The 13058-nt window shown below is 40.9% G+C and overlaps 1 long non-coding RNA gene across 1 annotated transcript; it reads right to left on the minus strand.

Moving 5' to 3' along the window:
• Nucleotides 1-1501: 1501 nt before the first annotated feature.
• Nucleotides 1502-3477, minus strand: LOC144467384 (uncharacterized). The gene is made up of 2 exons (XR_013493617.1): nt 3235-3477; nt 1502-1823 (listed from the first exon to the last, which is right to left on the minus strand). It is a non-coding gene; the product is annotated as an uncharacterized LOC144467384 (long non-coding RNA).
• Between the last annotated feature and the right edge of the window lie 9581 nt (nt 3478-13058).

Here is a 13058-nt window from a genome sequence, read left to right on the forward strand (position 1 = left end):
TTGTCTTAATGTTAACTGATCAACAGGTTAACCTTGCTAACATTAGCTAACGTTAGCAAGTTACCTAGCCATGGGCTCACCTACCAGCCCCACTTTCAGTTGGCTAAACATTGTATAATGTGTAGTGGACAAGTCACTGTTTAAAGCACTGTTTTTCATGTGGTCTACAGAGTTATCTGTCATCGAACAAGATGATGCACTGTTGCCAACTCCTCAGTAAGAAAAGTAGCTATTGGCTGTCCTAAAAGTCGTTAGAAGTCACTAAATGACATCATCGCCTAATTTGCATAATTGTCCATATGCATGTAATTGTAATGGCTGCTGTAGGAGAGAGGAATAACGTCGTGGGAGAGACAAAAACTGAGTAAAAAAACACCCTGAATATGTTTAGAACTACAAATGAACCTTCTTTCAGTGATTTATATTACACAAAGAAAATTTTACATTTACATCCCGCCCTGACTGTAAACCAGGTCGGGATCAGAGCGATAGATCAGCCAGCGGCGGTTCCGCGCATGCGCGATTCACTTGCAGTCTGGACATGGAGGGGTTAACGTCTCCTGCTCTGACTGCTGCTGGGAGGGAGGACTGGGCCTAAAAGTACCTTACCTAAAAGTATGACTTGATAATATAAATGTGTGCTGTGATAAATGAACAATCATTCATACACAATCCCTACCACCCATGACTGCTGCCATTGAACCAGGGCTGCTACATACTCCAATCAGCAATAATTTAATTTAATTTTATATACTTTATTAATCCCCGAGGGGAAATTCAATTTTTCACTCTGTTGTCAATTACACACAGGTCCAAACACACACATGAACAAACTGGACCTATACATGCACTAAGTGGAGAAATGTCAGAGTGAGGGGGCTGCCCATGACAGGCGCTCTGAGCGGTTGGGAGGTTCGGTGCCTTGCTCAGGGGCACCTCGGCAGTGCCCAGGAGGTGAACTGGCACCTCTCAAGCTACCATTCCACGCTCCATATTTTTGGTCCGGACGGGGACTTGAACAGACAACCCTCCGGTTCCCAACCCAAGTTCCTATGGACTGAGCTACTGCCGCCCCCAAATACTATGCACAATTGTCACTGTTACTTTTATACCCACATCCTCATTTGGATATGGTGTGAGGTCTGTATACTGTGTCATAAGACTAGTGCTGATTGTTGAGCTGACATGTTTGTTACATTGTACTGCTGAACCTGTGTTTATCTACTTATGACTTAATGAAAAACTTTTAAACTGATTCTTCTATTCTTGTACACAGGGAAAATGAAGAGAGACAGCAACACAGAGCTGCTGGAATACCTGGAGAGGGCAGATGAGAGGTTCTTGCAACACAGCAAGGACCTGAATGATGCCCTGCTGCAGAAGCTGGAGACTGACACCAGTGTGTTTCTTGGAATGATGGGGTTACCCATTTATGAAGATGCTTTTCATAGATGTCTTCAGTCACTGTGTTTATAAAGAAATGAGAACATGACAGCTATAATCATTTCTATGAATTTATTGAACTGAAGGATTAAACAATATTGGTGACATGAAGTAGTCCAGCAAACACAGGTAAAAGTAGTCAGGTAAGTAGCAAAACAGCAAAAACAATGGAGAGTAGCAGCCATAACATGTGCATCATACACAACCAGAACTAAATAAAACAAACATTTGAATGGCAGGTTTTTAGGAGGCACCTCCACCGTCCTTTCAATCTCCCAAAAGCCATTTCCACAACCGACCGTGCACTGCTTAATCTGTAGTTATAGGTGTGTTGTTCAGGGGTCAATCTGCCAGTTTCCGCAAAGGGCTTCATGAGCCAGCTGTGCAAAAATTCATAGGTAAATAAGCATGTTGAGTGGAGAGTGATCAATACTAAAATCAATATCCATCATGCTATTTAACCCTTATGCCTCAGTTTTGCTTGTATTGAAAAATAAATGCGTATGTGCATGAGTGTCTGTACATAAATGTGTGTATGTGCAGATACATACAGGGTCTTGCAGATTTGCATTCATAGCATGTGAATGTGCTGTACATTTAATGTATGAGGAAATGTACAGCACATTTGAAGTGTAATATATCATTCTATTGAGTTTATTACGTTCTATTGATGCCATATATATATATATATATATATATATATATATATATATATATATATATATATATATATATATATATATATATATATATATATATATATATATATAAACACAGCCAAAATTATCAAGGAAATTAAGTGACAAACCAAGAATGTTCTTAGTGAGCCATATGGATTAAGAAAATGAGGTTAAACATAAATCACTGACTTGTATTTTCATACAGTTTGTTTACATGCATTTCAAATAGTAGAGTTCATTTGACAGAGCTAAGCATCCTCTTTTGTTCAGCTGAAACTAAAATAAACTAGCCCTCAGTTGTCTAAATAAGTACACATAACGTTACACATTTGCATTGTGAATTAGCTGTGCTCTGCCAGCTAACGTTATCTTACAACAAAAACTAACATAATCTCACGTTCAGTGTTAGTAAGAGACAAACCGTGTTAGGTTATTACCTGTCTTCTGGAACGTAATTGCCGTCCATACAAATCTTCTCGAGCAGCACAAATACGATGTATCTGGAACGTTAGCATGGCAGCCGACTAGTGCTAACGTCCCTACGCTTCTCCGCCAGGCTCAGTGAGCCGGAGCCGAGAAGCGTGGGGACGTTAGCGTTAGCACTAGTCGGCTGCCATGCTAACGTTCCAACTCTTCTCCGTGAGACCGTGAGCCTCTGGCTCCAGCTCACGGAGAAAAGAGGGATGTTAGCGTTAGCTCCCAGAGTTAGCACTAGAGCTACTATGGCTACTGGAGTAACTTGCAGCTATGGAGCGCTTCTACCAGCTCTTCTAGTCACTGAGCCTCGCCTCCATTTCAGCAAATATACTGCATTTATTACAGGTACCATCATCATTGAAGTAGGCAGGGGAATAGCTAAACACAGCCGCCAGGCTGCCGGCCGGGCTACATTTTACAATGCTAATTGCAAATGTTAGCTGGGCTGCCGGGCTACTCACCTAACACAACCGTAACGCCTGACCCATTGCTGGACAGAGCCGCTAATAACTCAAGCTCCGGACATTAACCCATGCTACAATTGTAACATTAAATTTAATTGAATCGACATAGCGACATGTGCCTAACGTTACTGTAACACTAATTAAAACAGACATTTGACTTTATCTTGTACCTGTCCAGGAGAAGAAGAGCTGGCTCCGAGTCAGATTGTAGCCCCTTTAGCTCTTGCAGTGCTCTCCACCTTGGAAATGCAAGGCCAATGTTAATCCGAGTTCTGTCCCTTTCTTTATCCGACAACTTCTTCGCCAACAATTGTTGTTTCTTTAGAGGTAATGTCAGATCCTGGTCGTCTTCAGGTGGACGTTCCGCTCTCTGCCATTTCATTTCGAAAATACGCGCTACCATTGCTCACTGGCTGTAGCCTTTTATAGGGAGGGAGGGCCGGGGGGGGGGGGGGATTCACATGAACACACATGAACGCACAGCTGGACCGGTTTGTAAACAATGGGCTGGAGATCAACACAGAGAGAGGGTGTGTGAGGTCATGCTACACTCCAGATGAAATTACACCTCTAGTTATTCACATAGCAATTTTTTAATTCCTTCAATCTAGAAATGATGAATTTTGCTTATTGCTCCTTTAAATTGAGTTTTACCTAGTCAGATTAACACTGTAGATATCTTTAAGTGGAATTATGACCAGTCAAAATTATGTTGTAGATATCTCAAACTAGAATCAGGGATAGTCGTAATTTAATTGCAGATATCTTTAATCAAGTTGTAGATAGTTGAAGAATTATGATAAGAGATATCCAAATTGGAGATATCTTAACTCTCATTCTGCCTTGTCAAAATGTGATTGCAGATATCTTGAATTAGAGTTTTGACTAGGCAAAATGACGATGCAGATATCTGTAAAATTGGGAAGCGGGAGCAGGTGGGAGGCGGGAGCAGCTTGCTATTCAATGAATCAAACCCATTCAAATCATCGACCACTGCAACCTTATTTCTCCAGCCTAGCTATGAAATGCTAAAACGGCTTGCCATATGTAATATAACCCATATGGTTTGCTGCCATGTCGGAGCAGCCGGAAGCTGCTGTAGTTGGAGTTTTTGACAGGGTTTTTAACAATGCAGCCTGTGCACAACAGGAGCTGTCGGCGATAAATGCAGAGGATTTACTCTCGACAACAAGACAACTATTTCGCCGTCAAGTGGATTTCTTCTGCTAACACTGTTCAATTGTATTGTTTACTAAGCCAATATCCAATGGAAAGCTTGCCATAATGAGCAACGAATGGGATGCCTCGCTTGAGCAACGTCTTCCACAACAATTCTGAGTCGTCATAATTACGTTTGAAATAGCTTTAACTTTCATTCTGCCTAATCGAAACTGAATTATAGATATCTGTAAGTGTAATTTAGGATGTGTGACGAGTCGAGTTACGTTTTCAGTGACGTCATTGCTGATATCTAATTTAGGTTTGATTAGTCAAAACTGAATTACAGATATCTCTAACTGTCATTTTGACTGGTCAGAATGAAGTTATAGGTATCTTGAATGACAATTCTTACTAGTCACAATGTAATCATGACTAGTCAAAATGAAGTTGTTGATATCTATAATGTTAATTCTGGATAGTCAAGCTTAGCCATTAAATGTTAAAACGGCTTGCCATAGTGGTCCTGCTGATGCCTCCTACTGCTACTGTTAATATTAGTCATACTTCTACTGGTACTATACACATATGATTATTGTCACATACACAATCATATATTAACATATACTTACAACATATTGTACAATAGTCATAATTATTATTATAATATTATTTCTTAAATAATGTTGTTGTAAGCTACTGTCATTACTGTCTGTCCTGCATCGCTCTGTCATATGGATTACTGTAAATTTATTATGTTGTCATTATGTCTGTTCTGTACAACATCTATTGCCCATCTGTCCATACTGGAAGAGGGATCCCTCCTCAGTGGCTCTTCCTGAGGTTTCTACCCCCCCCCCCCTCCTTTAAAGGGTTTTTTTGGGGGGAGTTTTTCCTTATCCGCTGTGAGGGCCCCCTCTGAGGCAAATTGTGACGTGATATTGGGCTTTATTAATAAAACTGAATTGAATTGAAACTTCGGGTATGCCTTGGACACTTGTTTTAAGTAAATTTATGTGGGTTTTACAGAATGCCTAATTATAGAAGACATTTTAAAAAAATAAGTCCATTAATAGCTTAGATGGAGCTTTATTTTGAAAAACATTGGCGGAAATCGTATTGTTTACTTTGTGTGGCTTGGTGGCGCCTCTGAACTGGGTATCTCAGTTGGTCCGATAATATCACAGCCAAATTTGAGAGAACACGTCCTGAGGACAACTCCTATGAACCTGCTTGCTGTCTTTATTGCATGAAAATGGTAAAGGTAAGTTTCCTAAAGCGGTACTACGAATTACTTTGATGTATTGTCATCGTGATTACTGTCGTTATAAGCAGCTGAAAATAATTCCTCCTCACGAATCAAATAGGTTTCCACTATGTTGTATGTTGTTACATGACAACATAGTGGAATCAAATAGGTTTCCACTATGTTGTCATGTAACGTTCACGTGCGTCTCATTACCGGTCTATGTGGCATTAACGTTAAATGTGCAGGCCGGGCTGTCAGCCACGCCAAGCTCAATATAGCCAATTTAACTTTTAGGATTTTTCAACACTTGTTGGCATCATAGTCTCAAATCGAGTTCGTTGTGGTCTTACAACAGAGAGAACTGACATATGTGCCAGGCTCCATCTAAAAATCTCGCAAATTAACGCCGCTTTGACTCCTTTCAGTTATAAAGCCAGGTTTACCTGTCGTATTTGTTGTGAGATTTTCTGGCTCCTTGGTGAGCGCTATTCAGTTCGGGCCAGATTTGTTACTCAGAGCACCACAGAATGTCAATGAAAGAGGCCTATCCACTTTTGTGATAATAAAGGTATTCTCAGTCTCCTTCCACCAACATGCAGTGATCAGGGCGGTCGCGGTAGCTGTGCCCCAAATATTAAAGTCGCGATTATATTGCAATTGAATCCTAACCTAATGTATGCCGAACACCGTTGTGAGTTGTTACAGCTGTTGGATGTTGTTTTGCGGTTTGTGTGTTTGCCAATGAGCAAGGCTTCATTAATTGGGAAATAGCATTTTTCCTTCTCCTTTCAGCATGCGGGAGAAGTCAGTGGGCTAAATGCTGACGAGTAACACCTATCTGTGAGCCTATCTATTTGACTGTGTTCTCCTCGGATCTGTCCCTATCACTGAACGCTGGATGATCGACTGAAATTGTGATTTCATAGACCTCATGTTGTTTACTGAATGACACAGTGAATAGAAATTACCATGTGAAATCCCTGTTGGCTGCTGTGGTGTTGCATTTGCAAATGGACTGCTATCCACCCTGCTGCTCTAGTTCTCATTCATCTCTCACTGTCGGTATAATGTGAGGATGTGTACACCAAGGGAGAGGGGGATATATTCACTTGTTGGGTGATTGCTCTTTTAGAAAGCAATTGAGTAGTGGGTGTTTCTGTGCTTTGACTTATTATGCATGCTGTGTTGAACCCCCTTCCCAGGCTCCTGCTGCAGTGTCTATGGATTAAAAGCAGCCTAGTGAATATTGGTGACGACTTCTCCTCTGTGTAGCAAGATGGGGAACGGATTTTCAGATCATCACTTCCTCTTCCCCTGCCTGCCGTCCTTCCAGGCTTTCCACATTGTCATTCTAGGACTGGACTGTGCAGGCAAAACCACTGTACTGTACCGCCTGCGTTTCAATGAGTTTGTGAACACTGTTCCAACTAAAGGTTTTAACACAGAGAAGATCAAAGTGTTAATCGGAGGAAGTCGACAGACAGTGTCTTTCCATTTCTGGGATGTAGGTGGTCAGGAGAAGCTGCGTCCTCTGTGGCGCACTTACACACGCTGTGCTGATGGCATCTTGTTTGTGGTGGACTCAGTGGATGTTGAGCGCATCGAGGAGGCCAAGACAGAACTGCACAAGATCACACGGCTGGCAGAGAACCAGGGAGTGCCAGTCCTGGTGGTGGCTAACAAACAGGACCTGAGGAACTCACTCAGCCTGGCTGAGATGGAGAGCATGTTGGCTCTAGGTGAGCTCAACATTGCCACACCCTGGCACCTTCAGCCTGCTTGTGCTATCATTGGTGAGGGGCTGCATGAAGGTCTGGAGAAGCTACATGCCATGATCATGAAGAAGAGAAAGATGCTGCGGCAACAGAGGAAGAAGAGATGATGTGCTCACAGCAGGAACTATAAAATGTGAGGTGGATCTACATAAGAACTTCTATGAGTTGCATACAGTCTGCTGTTCTATTGTGACAAGTAATTTGGCTGCCATTTCAAGTCTGATTGGCAGAGTTTAATTGTTCCAGTGGAACTATTTGTTCAGGTCAGCCAGTGTATGGCTCCGACCGAGATGTGAGATTGATTTTTTCCTGTGGACTTGGGATGCCAACAGTCTGTTTAGCAAGGAGTCATTTGTCAAGGGAGTCCAGTATCAGGCTACATACATACATGCAGCAGCAAGCTATGAAGTTTACATTGAGCTCTTACGAGGAGACAATGAGCTCTGTCCTGCCTGTTTTGTGTTATTTGCTCAAATATCTGCTGCTTATCTGTTAAAAACAATCAGTCTTTATAATTTTATTTTACCAAAGCTTGTGTAAGCAAATTAATCAATACTGCATATGTTAGTACAGGATCAAGTATTTTGTATTCATGTTGCACAGCAGGGATTAGTCAAGAAGTTCACGTTAAGACTAATGATTTACTAAGAACGGGTTGCACAATGATCCCAATACATGCAGACATGTAAAATGGCTGTTCATGATGTAAACATTTATTTATCACGAGCCAACATATTGTCAGCCCAGCCACAGTGATAGCAAAATGTGTCAGTGCGTTTAAAACATTAGATTTTGGTGTCAATTACTCTGAATGAAAAAGGGAGAGGGCTTCTTTCTAGAACCATCACTCTATACCAACAGGAAGTCAAGAGCAGAATGGGGGAGATGTCAAGTTTCTCCACTGAAAGTAGCCTTGAAAGAGCAGAATGCAGGGGATAGCAGACTGTTCCTCTATGCCAGATTGGGATCTTTGTTACAGTAATTAATGCAGGTCATACAACAGTTAATAATAGAAAGTTTAGTAATATAGTAACAGTAAAATGAGGTACAATACAATCATCTTAAATTTGTTATTTATTAGATTATATTATTAAGGGCTGTTATTGGGACTAGACCTATAAATTTTCCTGGCTGGTTGTACAACATATATTGGCCAAGCTAATTGCAGATATTGTGGTGTCATATGTCAGCTCTTAAGTAATGAGCAATGACAGTACAGAAATGCCAAATATATGGTTGAGGTAATTTGGAGAAAAAGTTTTGTTAAAAAGTGACTATCTGATATTCAGTTCAATTCAGTTTTATTAATCAAGCCCAATATCACAAATCACAATTTCCATCAAAGGCCTTTAGAGCACACGCCATCCCTCTGTCCTTAGACCGTCACAGCAGATAAGGAATGAGCGAATATATTGATCAAGTCACCTAATCTATGTCGCTTTGTTACCTGAGAGTTAACTACCATTTGTTTAAGGTATGTTAGCTTGCTAGCAGGGCTTGGTATATTTTAAAATGTGTCTCTACTAGTGGTACTGAGAGTTTTAGCATCATAATCAAAATTATACTTTTTTTTAGGGATGTACTGATTCATCGGCTACAGATTGGTATTGGACAAAATTTGCTTTGTTGGCTGCCATCGGCCTATCGGCAAGTAAGATGATATTCACCGATGGCAGTGGCCGAAGTTTTTATGTTGTGTCACATCAATTTTGCGCATGCTAAAAAGCAGGACTCCAGACTTATGTCGGGGACAATAGAAAACGTGTTTGGGATGGACAGAGAACTTCTCTGGGATGCCGTCAGGACGAAAAGACAAAATAAACTGACTATTGAAACCTCAGGGGATGCACCCTGTTGTTTCCGTGGTAATGCTACATTGTGAAAACAAATCAGTGTTGACATCAACAGGAAGAGGGCTAGTTAACGTTAGCTGTTACCTGGTAGCAATTGGTGACCAGAACTAACTGCGGGCGGTGGTTGCATCAGGGGCCATACATATACAGCATTTTGTGCGCCCCCAAATTCATTGTTTATTAAATGTAGACACGTAGCAGGCATGCTTAAACGCCAGAGCGATGACGTCATGGTGCGCACGCATTGCCGAGTTCGTGATGAGGAACAACTAATCACAGCGGGCAGATATCTTTTCCTTCATTGGTAAATATCAGTCTGTGGTAAATATGGAGAAGAAGGTGATCATTTTTGTGTAGGGCTGCCAGAGCTTTACATTTGACCTACACACAGACAACACCTGGAAGAAGATCAGCTCTGCACCTAGGATTTGAGGTAAATAGACTATGATATGGGGCTTGTTGAGGTTGCTTAGCAACCTCAGAAGCAACCTGCCACCATTCTCCGGAAAGGCACAATAGTGGCACCTAGTGCCTGACATCACGTCTTGCAGGTGGTTAAAGATGCAGCATGTGTACGGCCTCTTAAATTACATTATGATGCGTTCAATCACTAGTCAGTAAAAATGATTATTGTCTGCAGGTAAATTGTAAAGTTTTCATGATGTGTTAAATGTAATCTTGTAAAATGTAGTTTTTGGTTAGAAACTTGAATAAATACAGCTGTTTGAAGGAGAAATTTGTTTGTTTTCACAGCAATATAAAATAGATATTAGAGAGTGAATTATGAGATGTGTATGTGTGTGTTTGTGTATATATATATATATATATATATATATATATACACACAGTACAGGCCAAAAGTTTGGACACACCTTCTCATTCAATGCGTTTTCTTTATTTTCATGACTATTTACATTGTAGATTCTCACTGAAGGCATCAAAACTATGAATGAACACATGTGGAGTTATGTACTTAACAAAAAAAGGTGAAATAACTGAAAACATGTTTTATCTTCTAGTTTCTTCAAAATAGCCACCCTTTGCTCTGATTACTGCTTTGCACACTCTTGGCATTCTCTCCATGAGCTTCAAGAGGTAGTCACCTGAAATGGTTTCCACTTCACAGGTGTGCCTTATCAGGGTTAATTAGTGGAATTTCTTGCTTTATCAGTGGGGTTGGGACCATCAGTTGTGTTGTGCAGAAGTCAGGTTAATACACAGCCGACAGCCCTATTGGACAACTGTTAAAATTCATATTATGGCAAGAACCAATCAGCTAACTAAAGAAAAACGAGTGGCCATCATTACTTTAAGAAATGAAGGTCAGTCAGTCCAGAAAATTGCAAAAACTTTAAATGTGTCCCCAAGTGGAGTCGCAAAAACCATCAAGCGCTACAAGGAAACTGGCACACATGAGGACTGACCCAGGAAAGGAAGACCAAGAGTCACCTCTGCTTCTGAGGATAAGTTCATCCGAGTCACCAGCCTCAGAAATGGCAAGTTAACAGCAGCTCAGATCAGAGACCAGATGAATGCCACACAGAGTTCTAGCAGCAGACCCATCTCTAGAACAACTGTTAAGAGGAGACTGCGCGAATCAGGCCTTCATGGTCAAATAGCTGCTAGGAAACCACTGCTAAGGAGAGGCAACAAGCAGAAGAGATTTGTTTGGGCCAAGAAACACAAGGAATGGACATTAGACCAGTGGAAATCTGTGCTTTGGTCTGATGAGTCCAAATTTGAGATCTTTGGTTCCAACCGCCGTGTCTTTGTGAGACGCAGAAAAGGTGAACGGATGGATTCCACATGCCTGGTTCCCACTGTGAAGCATGGAGGAGGAGGTGTGATGGTGTGGGGGTGTTTTGCTGGTGACATTGTTGGGGATTTATTCAAAATTGAAGGCACACTGAACCAGCATGGCTACCACAGCATCCTGCAGCGACATGCCATCCCATCCGGTTTGCGTTTAGTTGGACGATCATTTATTTTTCAACAGGACAATGACCCCAAACACACCTCCAGGCTGTGTAAGGGCTATTTGACCAAGAAGGAGAGTGATGGAGTGCTGCGGCAGATGACCTGGCCTCCACAGTCACCGGACCTGAACCCAATCGAGATGGTTTGGGGTGAGCTGGACCGCAGAGTGAAGGCAAAGGGGCCAACAAGTGCTAAACACCTCTGGGAACTCCTTCAAGACTGTTGGAAAACCATTTCAGGTGACTACCTCTTGAAGCTCATGGAGAGAATGCCAAGAGTGTGCAAAGCAGTAATCAGAGCAAAGGGTGGCTATTTTGAAGAAAGTAGAATATAAAACATGTTTTCAGTTATTTCACCTTTTTTTGTTAAGTACATAACTCCACATGTGTTCATTCATAGTTTTGATGCCTTCAGTGAGAATCTACAATGTAAATAGTCATGAAAATAAAGAAAACGCATTGAATGAGAAGGTGCGTCCAAACTTTTGGCCTGTACTGTATATATAGTAAAAAGGCTTTTGAAGCTTTTTTTATGTTATTCATGTGAAAGGTTATATTACAGGTTGTTTCATAACTGTGTCTGATAGAATTTGTACTCGTTCAAAGATAGTGTAATGAAGGACTAAATGACTTTAAAACAGTTATTTGTTTTTAGAATGAAGATTTCTGTGTTTCCCTAGCACAAATGGGGGGATAAATGAAAAAAAAAACAAAACAAAAAAAAAAACATAAGTATCGTCCATCACCCTGGCATTGATACTGACCCAACAACTGGTGCAGCCCTACTGTTTCTGATACCTAGCTTTGAGGTGTAGAAACAACGTTTTTGACCATTTTGAACAAAAGTTGCCAACATACTCAAATTGTAAATGTCTAAACACTGAGCAGCCGTTGAAGGACTCTGATTAAAGCTAAAACTATAGCAAACTTTGATTTTAGTAAAATATCTGATCATAAACTGGATTACAGAATTGACCTGACAGTCATTACTTGGATATTCTGTGCAGCTGAAACATTTCTAAATAACATTTAGATTGACGAGCCTGAATTGCAAGCGAACAAATGTTAGTGCTGGATTGTTCAGAGTGATTTTAAAACACTTGTGATCATCCATAATGCACTTTGTTCTGGTGATGTTAGCTTCATTAGCCAATTTTTCTTCAGAGGCTCCGATAGTGAGCTAACATTTCTTAGCTGACAGCAGTTCGCTCACTAGCTAACTTTGGCAAACTTGTCCCTTGTTAGTAAGTTAGCTATTATTATAGATTTATACTTGTCAGGTTATTTTAATGTTTGTCAAACTGAATCTATTTTTCAACATAGATTCAATTTGACAGCATTTTCTTCAATCTCAGTTTTAGCAGTTATTCAGTAATATGACTTGTGAATGTGAAGTGTCATATATGTATGCATCATTTACTGGGTTCCTTAGATGGCAACTTAGCATAATCACATAGGAGCAAATGAAGGGGAAAGTGGATACACCAAAGATGTCAATAACACAAAATGTAAAAAAAAAACAACAAAAAAAAACAACTGATGATAATATTAATAATAAGCCCTTTTTAAATAGGAATTGTGCAAATTTGCAGGAAAGCCCAATCAGTCGTCTTTCAGCATTGGAGGTATAAAAACAAAATCGGGGAGGGCGTGCAATGGGGGGCGTGAGCAAGTAACAAAACGTGTAGCTCAGCGTGTGACGTAAACAGTGATGTACTCCAAGGGAAGCAGCAGCTGGTCAGTCCTTTGGTGATTCTCTCATAAGTTGGCCCGTCCTTCACATTCCCCGTCATTTGACAGTTAATGGTCTCTTCATTTGGAGGGCAAGAAGGGCGCGCAATTCTTTGTCTCCCCAGTTGCTCATTTTTACAGTGTCTTTCAGGTTTGCGTTTCCCTCTTGCTACTATAGTACTAGCTGCTCATTCCTGCTATCAGCTGTTTCCTGTTTATCCACTGCCAGCGGGTCGCACGTGCGGCGTCATC

This window comes from Epinephelus lanceolatus, chromosome 16 (assembly GCF_041903045.1).
Source record: "Epinephelus lanceolatus isolate andai-2023 chromosome 16, ASM4190304v1, whole genome shotgun sequence".
NCBI lineage: Eukaryota > Metazoa > Chordata > Actinopteri > Perciformes > Serranidae > Epinephelus > Epinephelus lanceolatus.